This window comes from Agelaius tricolor, unplaced genomic scaffold, assembly GCF_023055355.1.
Source record: "Agelaius tricolor isolate 1412-34295 unplaced genomic scaffold, bAgeTri1.0.p SCAF_42, whole genome shotgun sequence".
NCBI classification, from domain to species: Eukaryota; Metazoa; Chordata; class Aves; order Passeriformes; family Icteridae; genus Agelaius; species Agelaius tricolor.
In genome coordinates, this window is record NW_027269302.1 from 3861098 (window position 1) to 3881236 (window position 20139).

Genomic DNA, 20139 nt, shown 5'->3' on the forward strand with positions numbered 1-20139 from the left:
AAAAGGACCAAATGCAGATGAATTTCAGGGAAGGAAATTATTGGAGTGCTAACTGCAGTCCCTCGACTTCACAAGAAATGATGCCTGGTAATCCCAACCAGAAACATCTAGAAATCCATTTTCAAATGGGTTGCATCTATGGTCCTCTGTTCTTCCTATATGAAGAAACTGTGGTTTGAATCAATCTTCAAAATAGTATGCCTAAAGACCTTAGAAGCCTCCAATTCTTTTCTTTTTTTTTTTTCCAGAAGCAACTGTCTCAAAACCTTTTTAAAGCTGACATTTTCCCTTAAGATGCCATATTTTAAAAGAGCACCTTGTCATTTAACAGGGTATTCCAAACATCATTTACAAGTTTAGACTGAAAGTAACACTTTTCCTAGTAATCTTTCCTTTTTTGCAGCTCAGTGCTAACATAGGCAGCAAAGAAGAGAACAGACCACAGCTCTTTCTGGAGCATCTTGAACAAATGCCCTTGCCTATGTTCTAATCATTCACTTCACCAAAAGACCTAATGATGAAGAAAAGGTTGTGAAAGCATTACTAGTAGTGCTACATGGCAATGTACAGGTGTGATTTCTCAAGTAGAATTTGTATCACATAGATGATACTTGGCAAACAGCAAATGAAGGGGTTTTCTTCAGCTCTCAGACGGATGTTACATGTCAGTAATTTAATAAAAAGATAACAAGAAGAAGGTTATTTTTTAACATGTGAATTTAATTACACCCCTGCCATGGACATCTGAATCTTATGAATAGACAGTGTCTGATTTAGAAAAAAATAAAGAATTATCACAGTTTAAAGAAACATAGGATCATAAACCCTTTGCTGATGGAACGTAGCCTATTCATTGGCTGAAATGAAGCAGGTAGACAGGACATATGAAATATTGTTTTGTGGATCAAACATTTATTTTCGAAAGTGATGCTGACAGATAGTGAACTCACCAACTTAGATATTGCACGGTAGATAAGGGTACATAACTTGCTCCATCAAGTAATCCCTTGGAACCATCATCCAAGGGGATTTTCCCCTGCATCTGTGAAAATATGCCTACCTTTTTCACAATACTTCTGCAGCAGCATTGTTAGGCCTGATCAGCTGCTATGGAGAGTGAATTATCGGCGGCAAGGTGACTGGCCAGGGGAATTTGCTTCAATGGATTTTGATCTCTCGGATATTTTGCAGACCTGCTTCAGCCCTGCTTGTCAAACACAGCCTTTAAAGGGTGCCAAACAATTGTTAGTCTGTACTGGGCCATATGCTCTTTATTCTCTCCCTCAACTTCTCCATCGCCTCTCATCTGTTTCACATGAGCTATGTTCAAGGTCCACAGGCTACTTTTCACAGAATCTTCAGGCCTGATGCAGTAAGAATGATGACTAGAACACAGCGGCGATCAATTTTCCAGTTTGCATAAAATGCATTCTGCACACAAATCCAATGAGAAGGTGTTCCCCCTATGCCCAGAAAAACCTTCACTAGTACTAGTATTCTACGTAAACTGCAACTTAGTCTGAAAGAAAAGCTTTTTTCTGAGAGTGTCTAAGAGCTTTGTATGAAGCACAGATATTTGATATATGCAATTTTGAATACCAGAGGAAAAAGAAAACGGCACAAAGCTTTTAATGGCACTGGTTTTAATTTTAAATTCCATGCACCTTTTCAAAAAGTGTCAGCTCAAACGCCCATCAACATATTTTAGTCATCTGTAAGTCAGTATTCATAGAAAATGTGATTCAAATCAAAAGAATTTCAAACCTTTCCTCAAAGTTTATATGCCTAGATTTAATACTTCTGACACATATTAGATGAAAGGAAGACATTTTTTACTGTGGGGGTGCTGGAACACTGGAACAGGTTGCCCAGAGAAGTAGTGGGTGTCCCATCCCTGAAAGTATTCAAGGTCAGGTTGGATGGGGCTTTGAGCAGCAACACTGGAGACTCTTGATGGTAGAGAAACAAAGTTTGAATCTAGAAGAAACTCAGATTGAAGTATAGGAGCACGTTTTCCCTCAGCTCTTGGGGTAAAATCAAAGTGTTACAAAATTACCTTGATCTGTGATTTTCACTACTGTAACAGGTTAATGAAAACTATGCAGAAGATAGCAAATTTTAAAAGAGAGAAGAATTACAGCATAAAATACATGGGATGGGTTTCTACACGGGACAAAATCTCTGTATTTCAACACTTCCTCATGTTAGGATTTCATGAAGTGCCAAAGAAGGCGGCAAAATATCATTCAGGACATTATTTACTGGAGCTCAGCCTGGCCTTTAGTAGGAATTGGGTTTGAACATAATGTAGATATACCACACACTTTCCCTTCACTGAAAAATTACTGTTTACAATGAATAAGCAATGAGGATATGAAATTGACTGAAAGCATCTTAAAAAGGTAAAGTATTTCATTGTAAATGATCTGTGATCCAAATAGTTCTTCCACCTTAGTGAGGGACAAAAGAATTCTTCCATATCATGATGGTTTAAAATTGTATAAACCAATGTTTTCTTCTGAAAGGATATTATCTATTTTTTTCTATTTTTAGAAGAAAATATTCCTAGACATACAACACATGAGAACAAAGTAATTGTAAAGAAACAAATAATATGAAAATATTCCCTACATATAATTAAATGAAAAGCTGTGTTTTAAATAGGAAGTAGATATTAAACAGAATTTTTACACCAGATATTTGAATTGTTGCACCAGCTATTTTGCCCCCAAAGAGAGGTATTTAGCATTTCGGTCTTTTCCAAGGTGTTCATCATCTGCTATGCTGACCTCTGTGTGGGCCTAGGTGTGTGTGGAAGGGGGGCATGTGAAGGGGAGTGTGTATGTTTGCTTAACACTTGTTGTGGCAGCTTCATGCCTCAGCTCCATCATTTCTTTTAGAAACTTCACCGAGAGTGGATATGAAGTTTAATATCCACAAGAGATCAATTCCCAAATCATCCATTTTACCCTACCTTATAAATCATATGCTTTGTTGCATATTTTATCAAATAGACTTTCAAGCCACATGGAGAAATGAGAATGTGGAGAATCCCTCCAATGTCTTGCAACTTTTATGCAAATAGAGTTTCAAGAAAGCATAATTTCTTTTAAAATACATCTGGGACAGGCATGATGGTGGTGTCAAGCTGTTGGGGTTTTTGTTGCTGGGAGAAGTTGTACAAAAGGATTGGTCTTTACATTGACTAGTTACTGAATCAAGTGCATGAATCCATTGGAAATTCAACTGGGGGTTCCTTTTTCTAGCAGATTACTTCTAGAACGAGCTTGCAGACTGAAGCTGACTCTTTTGCTCTCTTTTTGTTTCTTACCTATTTTCTTGGCTTCTTTACCACTATCTACACAATTTTGGAACTTTTTTCCCAACTAAAATTGTTTCATAGTCTGATAATTAGGATACATTTTTTACAAGGAATTTTTAAAAATCTTTGCTTGAGTTAAGAAGGTTAAGGACTAAGGTCTTTTTCTTACCTCATCAATATTGCGATGGAATTGATAAATAAAGACTAACTCTTTCTTTTTATTTTCAACCCAAGTAGATAGTTCCCATACATTAATACATTTTGTGGACCAATATTTGCCATTCTGATGTAAGTTGTCCCTTCTTAAGAATATACATTCTGTGACTATGTTGACAACACTCTTGGTGAAGATCCTAATTGGTCTTAAACACACATAGGGAGAAATTTGCTCAGCCAGTGTCAGTCTTAAGCATGCCTATCAGAAGATCTTTCTATAGCTGGGGAATTTTCCCGTGAAAGGGATTCAGTTATGGAAGAGACACTTATCCCAGAGTTTTGCATTCTTCTTGAGCACTACTTAAGGAACTTAGATCCCATGTCCATTTGGATCTCTCTCTGCACAGATCTTTGTCATGCCACTGCTTGAAATGCATCTCTAAGAGAATTCACTAGCACAGAATGAACGAGAGTGGAAGGCGTCAGTGGGGCTCACCAGGTCCAACCCCCCTGCTTAAACCAGGATACCTAGAGCCTCTTGCCCAGGATTATATCTGGGTGTACTTTTAATGTCTTCAAAGATCCAGGCTCCACAATCTTTCTGGGCAGTCTGTGCCGTGGTTCAGTCGCCCTCACAGTAAAAAATCATTTGCTGATGTGCAGAGGCAATCTCCTGTATTTCAGTGTGTGCCTACTGCCTCTTGTCTTTTCACTGAGCATCCTTGAAAAGACACTGGTTCCCTCCTCTTTGCACACTTCTGGGATGTATGTGTGCTGCCACCTAGATAAATGTCAAAAACCTTCCTGAAGCCCAGGCAGACAATATTCCCTTCATCTACCGGGCAAGTTGATTCATCAGAGGAGTTTAAAAAGTTGTTCAGCATCAAGTTCCCCTGGTAAATCCATGCTGACTAGGTTATTTTGTCCTCCTTCATGTGCCTGGCAATGCTTTCCAGCAATAGCTGCTCCATCAACTTCCTGGGGATAAAAATGACGCTGGCTGGCTGGCTTGTACTTTTCCAAGTCCTCCTAGTTGCCTTTTTCCAAGATGGGTGACATTTGCTTTCATCCAGTCTTTGGGCACTTTCCTCAGTCACTATGATCCATCAAACATCATTAGGAGTGGCCTCAGAATAACATCTGCTAACACCCTTGAGACCTGTGGCTGCATCTCAACAGGGCCCGTGGACTTCATGGAATACGTACCAATTCAGTGACTATGCCCATAAAAGTTTGCAAGGGATAACAAAACATATTAACAGCTACCTGAAGAGTGAGTGAAAAACTATGGAAGCAATCCAAAAGGACAAAGACTTGAGTTCCCTTTTCAGACAAAGCATCCTATCGTGGAGCTGAGCAGCTTTAGATCTAGGGAAGCTTCCCCTCTGAAAGGATGCAGAAGACATTCTTTTACCCGTATCCACTAATAAAATGTATTGACCATTCACTTGCAATACAAAAAAAACTAAATTCTTTCCAAAATTGTTGCCGCCTAACTAGACAATCATGTACTGGCTGGGTATTCCCCTAACAGATGACAGCACCTGCTTGATGCCTCTTATGCCTACAGACTATTTGAATTAGGTCATTTGAGTGGGGATTACTGGTCTGGGAACTTTCTTTCTGATGAATTTGGAAGATTTACTGAAGCAAGGACCTGAAGATGAAAACTTCATTTCCCATCAGTGCACTTTAACATCCACGGCTGTAATGCCATTGTTTCTCACCAACTGAGTCAAGAATTTATGACTACAAAGTGAATCAGCTCCAAACGGCAAGATAAAGGCTGGAAAACATTCTCTCTTGGTAAAGCAAATGAAGTGACTAAATTCTAATCACTCGCTGGCCTAAAGCTTCAAGGAGGGGGAGGTGGACCAGGTTTCCTTCCACTGCCGTTCTCTTTGTCACCTCAGTGTTTTATAGGGGTATGCAGACATTCAAAAAGAGAGCTTTGCTGAATTCATAAAATTCAGTCTTAAAAAATAACTTGAGAGCAGCTGAAATGAAAAGAACAAATAAAATGCAATTAATTCCACGGAAGCTTGAAATGATTATTTCTTCATTTTGCATTTGAGGATGTATATTGGGTGAGTTTGTCTTGTAGTGTTCTACAGGTTTTCTAACTGGCACACCTTTCTTTATGAATGGACTGTCCTTTCCTAAATACTCTCATATGGAGGAACATGCTTCTGATAAGAAGAGCACTAGGGTGTCTTTACTTGACCTTTTATTTTTACTGATGTTTGCTCCTTGGAAATGAATGGGGTTTTTCAATTGAAATGTCTTACTATTGTTCCCACAGGATAAGCCACAGACTCTTCTGCTCAGAGCTGTCACTAGTCAGCTATTCTCCTATCTGCCTTGAAGTAGTTGAATGTTCTGGTCTCAAAGTAGCACCTTCTATGTAGCCATGCTCTTAGCTGCCAGTGTCATCTTGAATCCAAACACCCTCCCGCAAGGGACCGCTGGTTCTGTAGTCAACTAAGGGGAAAAAAACGGTCCATCCATGCTTCCTGATTTAAAATATAAAGGTATATAAAGGTATGGTGTCCCTAAACGATTCTCTGCAGTTGAACACTACTTATCTTTGCCGTGTTTCTTCAACTCACTTGCAAGTCATTCATGCGCTACCTTATTGTGAGAATTGCTTGGTTTGAAGATGATTTAAAAGGGTAGGAGAATACTTTTGTGCCTCTGCTAGAAGGATGCTTTTCAAATCCACACAAGCTTCCTGCAAATGCAAAAGCATTCATCCTGTATTGTCCTAGGCTACAATATAAAAATGTTTTCTGCTCCCAACCTCAAGAGCTGCTGAAACCGGGAGGGGCATCGTTTTTTCCTTATCTCCTTATCTCTTAACGGGGCCATCCATGTCTTGCCACATGATTCAGAGATGACTCCCTCCAGGAGCCATTTCTGTTTAAAGGCTAATCAAGGAACCACCGCATGACTCAGAACCATTTGAGCCCATTGCAAGATGCTCTGCCCAGGGGGCAGGAGCTAAGCATCCCCAGCTGGATATAATCTGAGTTTTGGGACACCACAAGCAGTCTTTCCACTGGCTTCCTAGAGGAACGGCCACCCTCACCCACTGGGTCTTCAGAGGATAAGAGCTACCAGATGGTTTCTACAGGATCACTACTTCAACAAGACCATTTCATCCGGACTGCTAGCACCACCCTAACTAGCAGGGTGACAGGTTGTATTCTGTCCGTGGTTTTTCTTTTGTATCATTGCATGTATTTGGTTTTTCCCCTTTTCCTAATAAATTGTATTTCTGACTTGGAGTCTTGCTGCCATGCTGGATTTCTTCAGACCGACTAGCTCCTGACACCAACAGCCAGAGTGGGCTGCCCCCAGAAAGCTGTCAAATCCAGGGTGCAGCTGTAGGGCACAGCTGCTCTATGGCACAGGTGGACTGCATTGGGGATAGGACTGCGCCGAGGGCAGGGACAAGGAACAGGGAGAGGTCTTCTGTATGTTTTCCAAAGGAGTTTCTTCCCTGGAGGGTCAGGGACACAAAGACACTGAGCCAAATGCATACATCAACTTAGAAATGGGGAGAGGTCCCAGAGGAGGATACAATCTTGAACACACTGGGAGCAACTGGGGCTGGACCACAAGGCGGGGAATACAATGTTTAAACCAATAGGGGACTACAGGGGAGGAGAATAACTTAAACAAACCAATGGGGTTTTGAAGAGTATAAAATTGATAGGGAAGTTTCTAGAGAAAGGGGCAGGCTTGGGGAGGGATTGACATTCAGTGGGAGGAGGAAAAGGGAAGAAAAGGGCAGGTCTTTGGGGAGATGGACAACTAGGGCAAAAACTAACAACACGGGGGGAAAGGAACAATCCCTTAATAATAAAATATGCTCCAACAGCACAAAACAGGAAGTATTATCAAACTGACTACTCAAACTGCATTACAATCAAAAACACACACTGCAACAGCGACAGCATCTCTTGCTGGTTTTGCTTTCAAACCAGAAGAGGTGCCAACCAAAAAATTAGCAAACTTAAAAGTTAACTGGCCGCAGTTTTGATTTCCTTCTGAAATATATTACTGCTTGTCTAATTGGCTTAGCAGCATGTCTGTTCTTAGTGCCAAGCAGGGATTCACTTTGCCAGGCATGGAGGAAGCTTCTAGGAGCTTTTCACAAAAGATTCACTTCTGTGGCTGGCTTCTTCCCTCCCCACCAAAAACCAAGCCATGCAAAACCAACACCTTAACTAATCCCTAGTACTTAGTACGCATCCAATAATTCCTTTTAAACTATACTTTACATTTTTTACCAAATGCCCTGAAAAGAAATGGATCCATAATATTGATCAAAATAGTTCCAGTTCAATAGAAATACTGGGTCATGCAACTCTGGTTTACATCACTATTTTTTGTACAATCAACAGGAGCTTTTTTCGCCTCTAAAGAAATGTTTCCCGATGGTTTGGATCAGAAGATCCAGTATTGCCATCGTGAGATTTTTGTTTTGAAGGCCATAGGCTGTGCTCAGTGTTTTGGGTATATTCTTTGTTGTGCCTTGCATGTATTTTGGATAGAAAGCCAGTAGAGATGATGTCCTTGCTGCAGTAGCCATGCTAAATAAGGCAGAGCGTCTGGCTGATGTACTGGAGCTGTAGACTATCCACCAGTCGCCCAGGGCGGTGAGGATCTCTAAAGGAATATAATATTGGCTATGCTCTGGAAGTTTTACAGAGAGAAAGAGCCTCATCGCTCTAATGATTTGTCTCCTGGAGTTCCGAAGAATATGTTGTAAAGAAGAAGGCTGCTGTCTTTCGCAACAATCTTCCGTGCATTCAAGAGGATAATTTAACTTCTTGTCTGAGAATGAAAGAAATATTAGTAGTAATGAGTTCTTTTTTCTCTGTCGGTGCATCACTGATTGAGTTTGGGTAGGTTACATTTTATTTCTTTTTTTTCTTTAAATATTACATCGTAAGGTGTTCCAAATTCCCAAATTCTGCTTCACTTTATTTTGTAGGCCAGACTGGTTCCTCTTCTCTCGGCTCTATTATTGCAGACCATATCTGAATGAATTTTTTTTTTTTTTTCATTTTGAACATTATTAGATTTAAACTGTATGAACAGAACACTTTATTTATCATTATTTTACCAGTTTGGAAGGAAATAGAGAATTTTTAAGAAAATGACGCAACTCCACTTGTGGTTTTCAATGGAAGAGAAGAATAACAATGTCCTACATTCACAGCATTGTTTGCAGTCATATTGCAGCTAGTTTCCAGCAACATAGGTCAGGTTCTGGAAGCAGGCACCCATGATAGGATAGAAGTCTAAGCAGTTTCATTTTGGCGGCTTTTCTTGAACAATAGCTAATATGTCTCAACGTTGTGCTGAATCTTGTTGTACAGACGCTTCTTTTGAGGTCTGACCTCCTTGCTGGACTACTGTATCTCAGAATCAGCTACAGTAAACCTGTGTTTCCTTATAGCTTTAAGAATTTGGTTCTAATCTATAAAAGCAAGAAAAGGTTGCCATATTAATACAAGAGAAAGAAAATGTTAGGAAAGCAGTTAATGGCATGGGGTTTTTCCCTACAAATTGGAGCAGAGATTTAGTTGTTTGATGGGGTTTTTTTTTGCTTCTCAATGGAATTTTAGAAGTGGTTGGGAAAGAAAGTGTGGATTTTTCAGGTTTGCCTTGAAAGAAGAATAACAGGGGAAACTGTTGAAAAGAATTAATCCAGAACTCTATGCCTTTCATACAGAGTTTCAGAAGTGAAAAGCAGGAAGAGACAGTCCAGACAAGATGATTGAATAGAATGAATTCAAAATAGCTTTCTTTTCCCTCTGAATTCCAGCTCTAAACCTTACTAATATTAAGGTATTAATAGGAAATACATCTGTCCTAGGGTGACGTTATGATGCTTGTATCCCCATTCATGTGTTCTGTGAATGTTGGATATTATGTTCTGTACCTTTAAGACTGGCTCTGAAGAGGGAATGTTTTGTTTTGGTTTTCTTATCAGCCTGGCGGGACACAGAGACTGCAGCTTTTGCTTTTGCTGCTTTTGCTTTTCGCTTTGCTCTCTCTCACTCTTGCTTGCTTCGCTTCTGCTTGCTTTTGCTCATTAGCTAGTTTAGCTAAACTGTCCAAATTTCTTCCTGGACCATTTCTCCTTTCCTTTTACTGACCATTTTGAACCTGCTCTGGACTGGGACCTGGGAAACACCGAGAGTTTGCACCTTGTGGCCTGCAGCAGCTGGCCCAGCGCCGGAGGGACTGAGAAGAGAGTGAGCACCCCCCCAAGAGAGACTTTCTGAATTTGTCATCTTTTTCAGAGCGGTGTCATCCGGAATTGTTCCTTTTGCGTGCTGGGGGGTGCTGTGCCTATTAAATAAACAGGTTCGTTCCACTTCTCTCTGAGGAATCCTTCCCGAACCAGTTGCGGGGAGGGGCCCTAATTTGGAAATTCTCCTCCAAATTTGCCCTAAACCAGGACAACATCGCAATCTCTAAGATTTAAAAATGGATGATGAAGTTTTATATCCAGTAAAGTGTAAGGCTTCACATTTTAATCTGATTTGCATTTTGGTGAAAGCCGGGCATCCTTTGCAATTTACCAGATAACAAGGGATTTAGAACAGTAAGTATGCAAGTAATCTTTTGGACCCTTCATCTCCCTTCTTATGACAATGAATACATTTATTAAGCTTGTTGTCCTGGCATGTTTTTATTCCATCAGGGGATTTGATCATACAAATGTCTAGTCATTCTTTCCTTGTTTTCAACCACTCTAAGAGCATTCATCAGAACTATTCAGTAGTTCTTGATCTGCAACAGTGATGAGCACTAGACTGGTAAGAGTCAGTGGGCATCAGCAGATCCCCTATGACAGCACGTGGCAGGCTGTTCTGGCAGGACTGAAGTTTGAGGGGCTCGAATTCTGTGAAATAGAACATTCGAGGGATGGGAAACATGGAAACAGATTCTGAGCTTTCAACCCACCACATGAGCAAGTAATAAGGCAGGTAATTTTCTGTGGAAATTTCTTTAGCCCCAGTGTTGTGGATGATGATTACTCTTCCTACCTCCTTTGGCCAGCTACCAGCTTTCCCCTCCATTACTCTGCTTCTGGACAGAAAACCAGAAGAAGGGATTTTTGACCAAAACACCTATCAGGACCTTAGAGTGTTTTTTGCTCCAAAATGTTTCAAGGCAGATAGGGAAACAATTCCATTTTCGAGAGTGTGTTGAGAAGACAAGGTTGAAAGTTAAAAACCATGGGTTCTGTTTCTATATATGTTACTGATTGTGCTTATTATCTTAGTCATGTAATATATATATATATATATATATATTTGGTAGGGTTTGTTCTTTTTTATTTTTCTTGGCGTTTTTTTCCTTTTTTTTTTTGATGCATCCTTGAGATAAAAGGCCAAAAGTACAGAAAAGTTCTGTACGGTTAAAATACTTTTGAGATGCCTCATGCTGAAAAACTTGTAGCTACTGCTAAGGCCCATTGGCCAATTCCTGCTTCATTTCTGAGAAGCTATAAAATTCCCATCTGTATTTTAGTTCTAACAATTTGTTGTTATGGTGGAGATGCAACTTAAGAACAACCATTTTTGAATCTGTAGGGATGTATTTACCATTTTGTAGCTGCCTTTTCAGTTTCTGAGCCACTATTGAAAAAAAGGAGAAGTATCTACACTGTTTTCAACCTGTAGACCATCCACTACTGTCCACATGCTCAGATTCAAAGGCAAACAAGCCTGTCTGGCCTCATTGGGAGGAATTCTTTGCATTCAAAAGACTAGACTAGTATTTGATTTCCACCAGCAGAGTCCATTGGGCAGCTCCTGTCATCTGCATTTCAATATTTAATCCTCCTCTATGTTTACTGTGCAAAGCTCTTTCAGAATGATGGTGTGCCCACTGTCTCACCAGCTGTGACGTTTGCAGCGAGTCTCCCACGGAAAGGAGCTGTAAAAAAGGCAAGCCAGGGCAGTGATTTCTGGTTCTCAATACCCACAAATCAAAGCTATTTAGTCTAATTTAAGGCTGAAAAAGAATTCAAAATGCCTTCAAAGGATTCAAAAAATCATCAGACAATACTGCAGTTCAGTATTCAGGACAAGAGCATATCCCACAGTGTGGTGGTTTGACAGGAAATGTGTTTTCTGGGATGCTGTGGTTAGGCCAATGGATGTTCAGATTTTAATATTGGCACCTAAGGTGGCCATTGGGACATTGGATGCGCCTCTGAGAACACGGGGTTAAAAGCAGGGCTCTCCCCTGGGAGGCTCTCTTGGGTTCCGGTCAGGGAAAGGTTCAGATCTCCCCTGCCTGGCTGCGGGCTGGGCGGGGCAGGGGAAGCCACCCGGCCCGGTGAAGTAGGCTGGGTCCCTGGCCAGAAGGGAGGTGAAGGCCCCTGCAGGATGGAAGGGTGGAGGAGCACTGAGAGGCATCGGGCAGCCCCCCCCCCCGCCCCCCCAGGAGAGATAGAGAGAGAGCTGGTGCCTGTTCTTGGCCGGCCGAGAAGGAGAAGAGGGGAGTGCAAGAAGGTGCCTGGCAGGGCAGCCATGGGAGTTCTGGACAGACAGAGCCTCAGATTTTTAACCCTTTTCTTGGATGATGGAAAAATGCTAATCCTCCTGGAGTTGAATGAGAAGAGAGATATAGAGGAGATAAGAGGAAATGGGCCACGAGAGAAATAGAGAAGAAGGCAGGTGGAAGAGATGATGGAGTAGCTTATGCTGGACTCTTTGTGTGTAGCCATGGACAGAGCCATGTTTCCTTGTGATACAGGGACTGCATTCTAGGGAGAGGCAATGCCTCAGGACCAAGAGGGTTCGGTGTGGGTACCCCTCGGCCCCAGGGGGTGAAAAATATGGGGGGGACAGATGTCCCAAAGTTGAGACTGTGCCTTTTTGCAGTGGGACGAAGCATCCTTAAAAGTCGACCCTAGAAGCAGCTCTGGTCTGTGTTCAGTGGTGAGAGCAGTGGACATGAAAGGAAGAGGTCACCATTGGCACAAGAAAGACTTCTTCTCCTCTTGATGAACTGAGGATTGAGTATTCTGAAGGGTGGTGCTGGACCAAGAGTCGATGATTTGGGGATGTATTGTATTGGGAATTTGGGGAGGAGGAGGAGGAGATGTATTTGTGAAGTTTTCATTTTCCTTGTGTGTTTCTTTTTTTTTTTTCTTTTCCTTTCCCTTGTAGTTTAGTTAATAATTATTTTTTTTTTCCTAAGTGGGAGCCTGCTTTGCTTATTCCTGGTCACATCTCACAGCAGAAACCAGGGAGAGAGTATACTCATGGGGGCACTGGCATTGTCCCAGTGTCAAGCCATGACACACAGGCTGAGAGAATGAGGGCTGTTTAGCCTGGTGAAGAGAAGGTTGCATGGAGACCTCACAACACCTTCCAATATCTGAAGGGAAGCAGGAGAGGGACTCTTCATTAGCAACTCTGGAGACAGGACAATGGGCAATGGCTTCAAAATGAAAGAGGGCAGGTTGAAATTAGATACTCGGAAGAAATTCTTCCCTGTGAGGGTGGTGAAGCACTGGCACAGACAGCCTGGAGAAGTTATGGACACCCCAACCTGGTGTTCAAGGCCAGGCTGGATGGGGCTCTGAGCAACCTGAGCAAGTAAAAGGTGTCCCCGCCCATGTCAGAGAACTAGATGGCCTTTAAGGTCTTTGTCTACCCCGGCCATTCTATGATCCTGTGATTCTGCTGTGGTAGCGTTCAGGATGGAGCGTGTTCTGCATGTTGGCCATTTCCAATACACCATTGGTTCCAGGTGCCTTACACTAGCTTGCTCCCTGAAAATTCTGTCAGAATGAAGAACATCTCTCTATATATTAGACACATAATAAATGAAGAAATGGGTTTGCACATTTGTCCACTAAGTTGTGGATGAGATTGCTGTGAAGTTTCATTTGGTTTTCTTGTTTGCTCATGAGGCTGACGGTCCTTGTGTCAGCTGCCTCAAAGGCAGCATTTGCCTCCTCCGCCTCCCTTCTCCCTCCTCCCTCTTTCAATTTCTTTCCCTTGACAATTTAATGTCTTTTTCCCTTTCGTACCTGAAAATCCCTGCATGCTTCTGGGCTTTCTCCCTTTTCATACAGATCTTCTTCCACCCTTGACAATCCATACTTTTCATACCATAAGGGCCTGCCCTTCAGGCATAAAAGACTTTGATTCCTTATTATATCTATGGGAATTTAATTAATAGCTTCATGCCTTTTCATAGAAAGAGTAGGGAATTGATAGCTTGTTCCCTGAAGTACAGAAGGAAGAGAATGAAACATGAATCATGTGGAGTGGAAAAGTTGCTATCTATTTTCTTCCAAGAACTACCCCAAAAGATGCAGGGGGTGATGAAGCCTGGCTAGATGAGTTTCCCTTCTAATGGAAGGAAACAACCACGCCACTTCATACAAGTCAGTCCTATAGAAGAGAGAAATTCACTTCTGGGAACATTGCAGGATTTGACTGCAGAGTCACACTCATCTTTTGTTGCTTTGTTGTCTGCTTGGCATGGAACACGCTGCTTTGAAGAGGGAAGTGACTAACAGACAGTCCACTTTACAAACACATCTGCTTCCCTCTTCTTCTGAGACCTCAGCACAGAGCCCTCTTTGGCATGGTACTTCAAGGTAAGAAGGAGCGGGCAGAGGGCACTGCGAACAGACAGCAGTTTGCAGGTTGTATAGGAAAGAGGACTGCCCCTTGAATGTGGTGCAAATACAAACTTCCACCAGTTTCAGGGGTACACTTCAGCCAAGCTTGTTGTCCTGGCACATTTTTTCTCTGTGAAACGCTTTGCGGTATGATCTGGACGACAAGAGACGCAGAATACGGGGCTACGTAGTGCTGAGAAGGTAAGTGCCTGGCCCCAGTGTCTTTTGGCAGAAGCAGCGCACTAGAGCCGTTGGCTGCTGCCACAATGATCTGTGTGAGAAACAGATGCCTAATCCCCTCCGGGAGAGTAAAAGCAGCATTGGTTACAAGAGTCGAAGAGCACTGGGCTGGTGGCTGCCGCATACCAGCTGTAAAAGGAGCATGACTCCTACTGGCCTACCAACCAAACTCATGGTGGCAGTGGTAAGGATTAAAGTTCAGTGAGAGCTATTTGTGCTGCTACCTATGGCCCTTCTGTGGAAACAAATGTGCCTACCTTTAGGTTCCGAGATCCAGAGAACACAATGGTAGTTGCAGCGGAAAAGGGAAGGACAGAGCGCACTGGTGAGCTTGATGTGGCTTACCCAGGGCAGGCAGAAGGTGCAGCCCAAGTCTCGCTTTTATTTCTAGAGCCTTTTTCTACGCAAACAGCTGCTGGATGTTTGCAACAAAGATGTGAGTGTGAAAAAGTGAGGGCAGGTCTGTGTGGGAAAGAAGATACAAAGCATTGTGCGCAGTTTAAAAGCTGTTTAGAAAAAAAAGGAGTTACTTTGAGAACATCTTCTGTCTTGACACTTCCACCTGTGTGATCTTTAGCTGCTTTGGACATGGCCACAATGAAAGAATGTGAAAATATTTGCGCTGCCAATGTCCGTTTGCACAGGAAAGAGGGTAGGTTGGCAAATGCCTTCTGTCCTGGCACATCTGTCAGTCAGAAGTGCAGCTGAAAACGCTTGGCTGTAGCGATAGTCTCTGTCACTTTGAGAGAATGTGCTGATGCACGTATATGTATCATTGAGAAAGTACGTGAGAATCGCTAGTATGTTTCGTTTGGTTGACAGACTGCAAAGGGACCGTTATGGCCAGCACTGCCTTTTTGTTGTAGGACTTTTTCTTTGAGAGCAGCCGCTGGACATTTTGAAGCGGTTTGGGATCTTCAAACGTTCGAGTGCAAGATGGTACCTAGATCTTGAGGGAAAGTGCATATCTCCAGGAAGCTGAATGCAGTTCAGTGGGTGCAAGTTACATGTTGAGCAGCTGATGGCCCAGAAAACTTTCTAAAATGAAGAGGCCATGCTGCAATTGCCTTTTATTTTGAAGCTTCTAAACTGTGCAGCCAACAATGAAATGATTCTTTGTAGAGAGCTTTTTGGATAATTGGTTAGCTGAGAAAGGACATTTCGATGTGATACCGATGGATAAGGATAGGGGATACAAGCTGGGAACTGAGCAACCAGTGTCCAATCACTGACAAAGGTCACAGTGACCTTCTCTGAAACGGGAAGACGGGGGAGAAAATCGCTTGCCAGAAAATGTAGATATCTTAGGTAGAGAAGCTGGAAGAATGCAAACATAGAAGCAAAATAATTATTAGAAGATAGAAGTAGGTGTGGTTGATCCAAGTGTGCTTTAACCAATAATGAACTCAGCTTTTGCAATATGTATAAGCTTCATTAACACCAATATAAATATGTGTGAGTTTTCAATAAACTTTGGGATTTGCCATTCACGCATATGGTGTGTCGCATTTCTCCCGCCGTTCACGACAATTCTTCTTCCTTCTGGGCTACATGCAGGATCCCATTCTGTCAGTACCCGAGAGCCAGGATCCACAGCGGAGCTCTTGTCCCTACACTGCTCCCACACGAACGGGGCTGGGCTAGAAAAGTGCTTGTCTTTTTCCTGGGCACTGTCAGCGCTCTTCTAAATAACCACACCACAGCATTGTCAACTCACAAAACCAGGACACGCACCGAGCCCAGCTCACAACCACCCCCAGGACCCAGCCAAGTCAGAAACGTCCCTGCTCTCCAATCAACTGTGTCAGGACAAAAAGATGTCACCGATCTTCCCCTTCCAAGTGGATACTCTTCTTTGCCCCACACTCAAAGGCCGACACCAGATCTTCTGCCCTAACAAACTTTTTCTCTCTCACAGAGCCTGGTAACAAACTTGAAAATGTTGGCCGAGCTCGCAAAACTGTTGGTGGAGAAAGCTCTTTGCTGCCTACAATTTCAATTGCACCCATCAAACTATAAACGTGCACCCTGCTATCGCCACTTTCCTTCTCAGCTCTAGGTACCACCGTAAGCCTTCAATCTCTCAGAGTCAGGATCCAAATGGGATGGCACCAGGGACTGCTCACACAGTCCCTAAAGCTACAAGGGACAAAAAACCTGTCCTGCAGAGGCCTGGCCTGGCCTCTGCATTGCCACTGACAGTTCAACAACTCGAACCCAGAGAACTGCCTATTGGGAAAAGCCTTTCAATTCACTGAGACCACCCAAAGTGGCCACCCAAACTTTGCCAAAGGGAGGAGGAACTAGAAGCCCATCTCAAAAGAAATGGCATCCCCTCCTCCAAAATCCAAAGCATCCAGGGCCTGATCCTCTACAAAGGTGTCAGACCACTGTTATTGGGCATTACCTGTGCGGGGCACTAGCTAGGCTGCACACCAAGACCCAGCGCAGCTCTTTACCTTGTCCAAAAGAAGTGTGCTGGCAGAATTTCAAGAAGGCTGCCTTGAGAAAGTGGAAAACACATGCCAAATGGATTCTTGCAGGAAGGAGACTGCCTTCCAAAGATGGATACCGACTCCATGATTGTACAAATTGAGTCAGTGCTTCCACACCAAATATGCCAGCATAGAAAGTTGCTGCCGCCCTTAAGCTGCACGACACAGCTTCTTATCTGCACCTCCAACACTGGGGCTAAGTTCTTTCCTTCCCATGAGAAAGCATTGCTGTTCTCCTTCAGGAACTTACCGAGCAAAAGTTGCATACCACGTCCGGTACTGACTCTGTCCAACAATGGCTCCTACACAGAAAGGACCAGGACAGAAATGTCTTGCTGTACTATACCTTCCCACGATACCTTATCATCAGCCCTACCAACATTGCCACCGTATCTTTTACTTCCCAAGCAAGGAAAGGCACTCCAAGTCACTTGGCTTTGCCTTGCCTCCAGTACCATGCCTAGTTTTCCTAGCCTACCCTACCCTAGCTTTGCTTGCTTGCCTATGTCTGCCTTGCCTAGCCCTTCCAATAACTTCCTGCCTTTGCTTTGCCTTGTCTACCACTCTTTGCCTTGCCTTCCATGCAGGTAAGGCAATGCAAAGCAAGTGTAGGCAATTGTAGGCAAGTCAAGGGACAGGTTGGCAAGACTGAAGCCGTGAGGGGAAAGCAAATGGAGTGGTAGGTGAGACAAGTGCCAGAAGTTAGAGGCAAGGCTGGGCATAGGAGGTAATGGTAACCGGAAGGGCTAGGCAAGGCCAAGCCCTGTAGGAAAACTGCAGGCAGGTCAAATGTGAGGCATGGGTATGCAAGGGAATGCAGAGCAATGGAGAATGAGCAGGGCATGGCAAGGAAACTGGTTGGTTGCCCAAAGCAAGGCAAGTGGCAGGTCCGTTCAAAGATTGCTGGTACACAAAAGCGGCCCGGACGGACCGCTCTGTCCAGCCTTGATCTTGCATGGGTCATGTCTAATCTGCACCTAAGACACTTGGGTTGCCTGCTTTCCTTTGTATGCAAAAGAACTGTCATTCTGCCCCTGAAGCCCAAGGGTGAAAGATGAACTTTGTGTCCAAAATTCAAGGCATGTAAGCATAGATGTCAGAAGAAAGCTGTCAGGACAGATAGGTGTGCTTGCACGTGGCCTCCTCCAGGCTTCTTCTCACAAGCTCCTGAAACGCTGGGCCTTGAGAAAAAATAGCCAGTGGAAGCCTGGAGAATCCTAGGAGAAGCAGGCAGGGCAATGCATGTTGAAGAGATTCCACAAAAAGAGAGGTGGTGAATTCCAGGTGGGGGACTGGTGAGCAAGGTAATGCAAGGCAAGGAAGGGGTTCAAGGACAAGGCCAGACAAGTGGTGGCTTTGCCAGGCAACACAAAAGAGAGGGAGGCAAGGCAATAAGAGTCCTAGAAGGAGAAGGAAATGAAAGATTGGAGCTGGACAAATGGGAAGGAAAAGAAGGATAGGTGAGCAAGTCAATACAAGGCACTGGGTTGGTATGAAGGGCAAGGGAAGGACATGCATGGGTCAGGAAGGCAAGGGAAAAGAAAGGAATTGTCAGCAATGACAAGGAAATGCAAGATTGGGTAGGAAAGGCAAGGCAATGTGGGGGAGGGATAGGCAACACAATGGGTATCTTAACAGGAAATGTCCATGCACAGCAAGGCCGAAGGAGAAGTGGTAGAGAGGTCAAGCTGGGAAATAGGTGAGTGTGTGCAGCTAAGAAAGAAAGAAAGAAAGTGCGTAGCTCTCGTGTCTGTCTGTGTGTGTGTGTGTGTGTGTGTGTGTGTGAGTGAAGTTTGCAGGATGTAAAGCAAAGAAAGGTGTCTCTTGATTGTGGAGTGAATGGATGTTTTCGAATGTAAGTGGCAAGGTCCAAGCAACCTTTTCATCCTGGTACATCTGTGTCTGTGAGACATAGTCAGAAACGTCTCCTTTTAGATTCAGACTGCAAGCAGGACACAGAATGTGACTGTGTTAATAGCTGAGCAGGAAAGCACATCACATCAGCATGTTTCAACAGAAGCAGTTAGTGCGAGAAGGAGATGGACGTGTGGGACTCCAGCAATGTGGCAATGCACTCAGCTGAGAAGCAAAGTGCAATGCCTCGGTGTATGCTCTGAAAATAAAAAGCTGCAAGGAAAAAGCAAGGGGACAGGCCAGTGAAATCTTTCTGTCCTGGCACACTGAGCTGTTTGAAGGTGAACCTCTGTTTGGTTTCACTAAGGACTCGGAGACATGGAGAGGATGTGCTTGTCCATGTAGCTGAGAAGGAAAGTGAGAATCACCGGTACGTTTGGCAGAGTTTGTAGGCTGCGAGGAGAAGGTGAGGGCCAGGCCTGGCTTCTGGCTGTGGCACTTGTTGCAAGGAAGAAGCTGCTGGATGGTTAAGCTTTTGGGGATCTGCAAGAGTGAAAGACTACGCTGGTACCTCATAAAATTAATGCTTGTTGATCATCTGGCTGAATCTATGACATAAACCAGAAGTGAAATTTCCCCCCATTTCCCTCAGTTTTTTCACCTTTTCATCCAACAGCCTGGGCCTTTTTGAAGCTGCTGTCAAACGCCTTGCCTTGGAAGCTAGAAGTATCTCAGTTCACCTGCTAAGAAACACGGGAAAGAGCTCAAGTCAATTTCAGAATTGCCCTGAGCAGAGCTGGTGTTTCGGTACCGTAAATTTCCATTGCGAATATGTGCAAAAATCACCATTTTATTAGGCAAACAGTTGAAATACACTAGCAGCTTCATCTTCTTGTCGCTGCAGTCCTTGGAAGTTTTGCTATTTACTGAAACAGGAAACAGATCAAACACGAGAAGCTTAAGAATCCAAGCTCACTGCCATTGTACAAATAGCACAAACTTGATGAATTCAAGTTACCGTTGTAACATACAGAATGGCTCTATTCAAGAAAATGGATGTGTCGTCCTTCACGGGGGCAGAAAACCTTGCTACCACGTGAACTCTGGGAGTAATCCATCATGCCTCAGTGTGCTGTGGCTGGTCAGAGAGCTACACGATGGATCTCTTTGCCTATGGCACTCTCAGGGCTCAAAGCTGCACATAAACTCCCCCTCCTTACAGACACACTAGTAAAGCCCACCGAAAATGCCGTTCTCCAGACAGCTTACTGAAACCAGCTAGGAGTTCCCAGCATCACGCTGGGCACTTCTGTCCACAGATGGCTTTGCTTTTAATGAACCAGAACAGAGCTGCGTTTTTCTAGTCTTTAGCTCTACTAAGGTATTTGATGTAACAT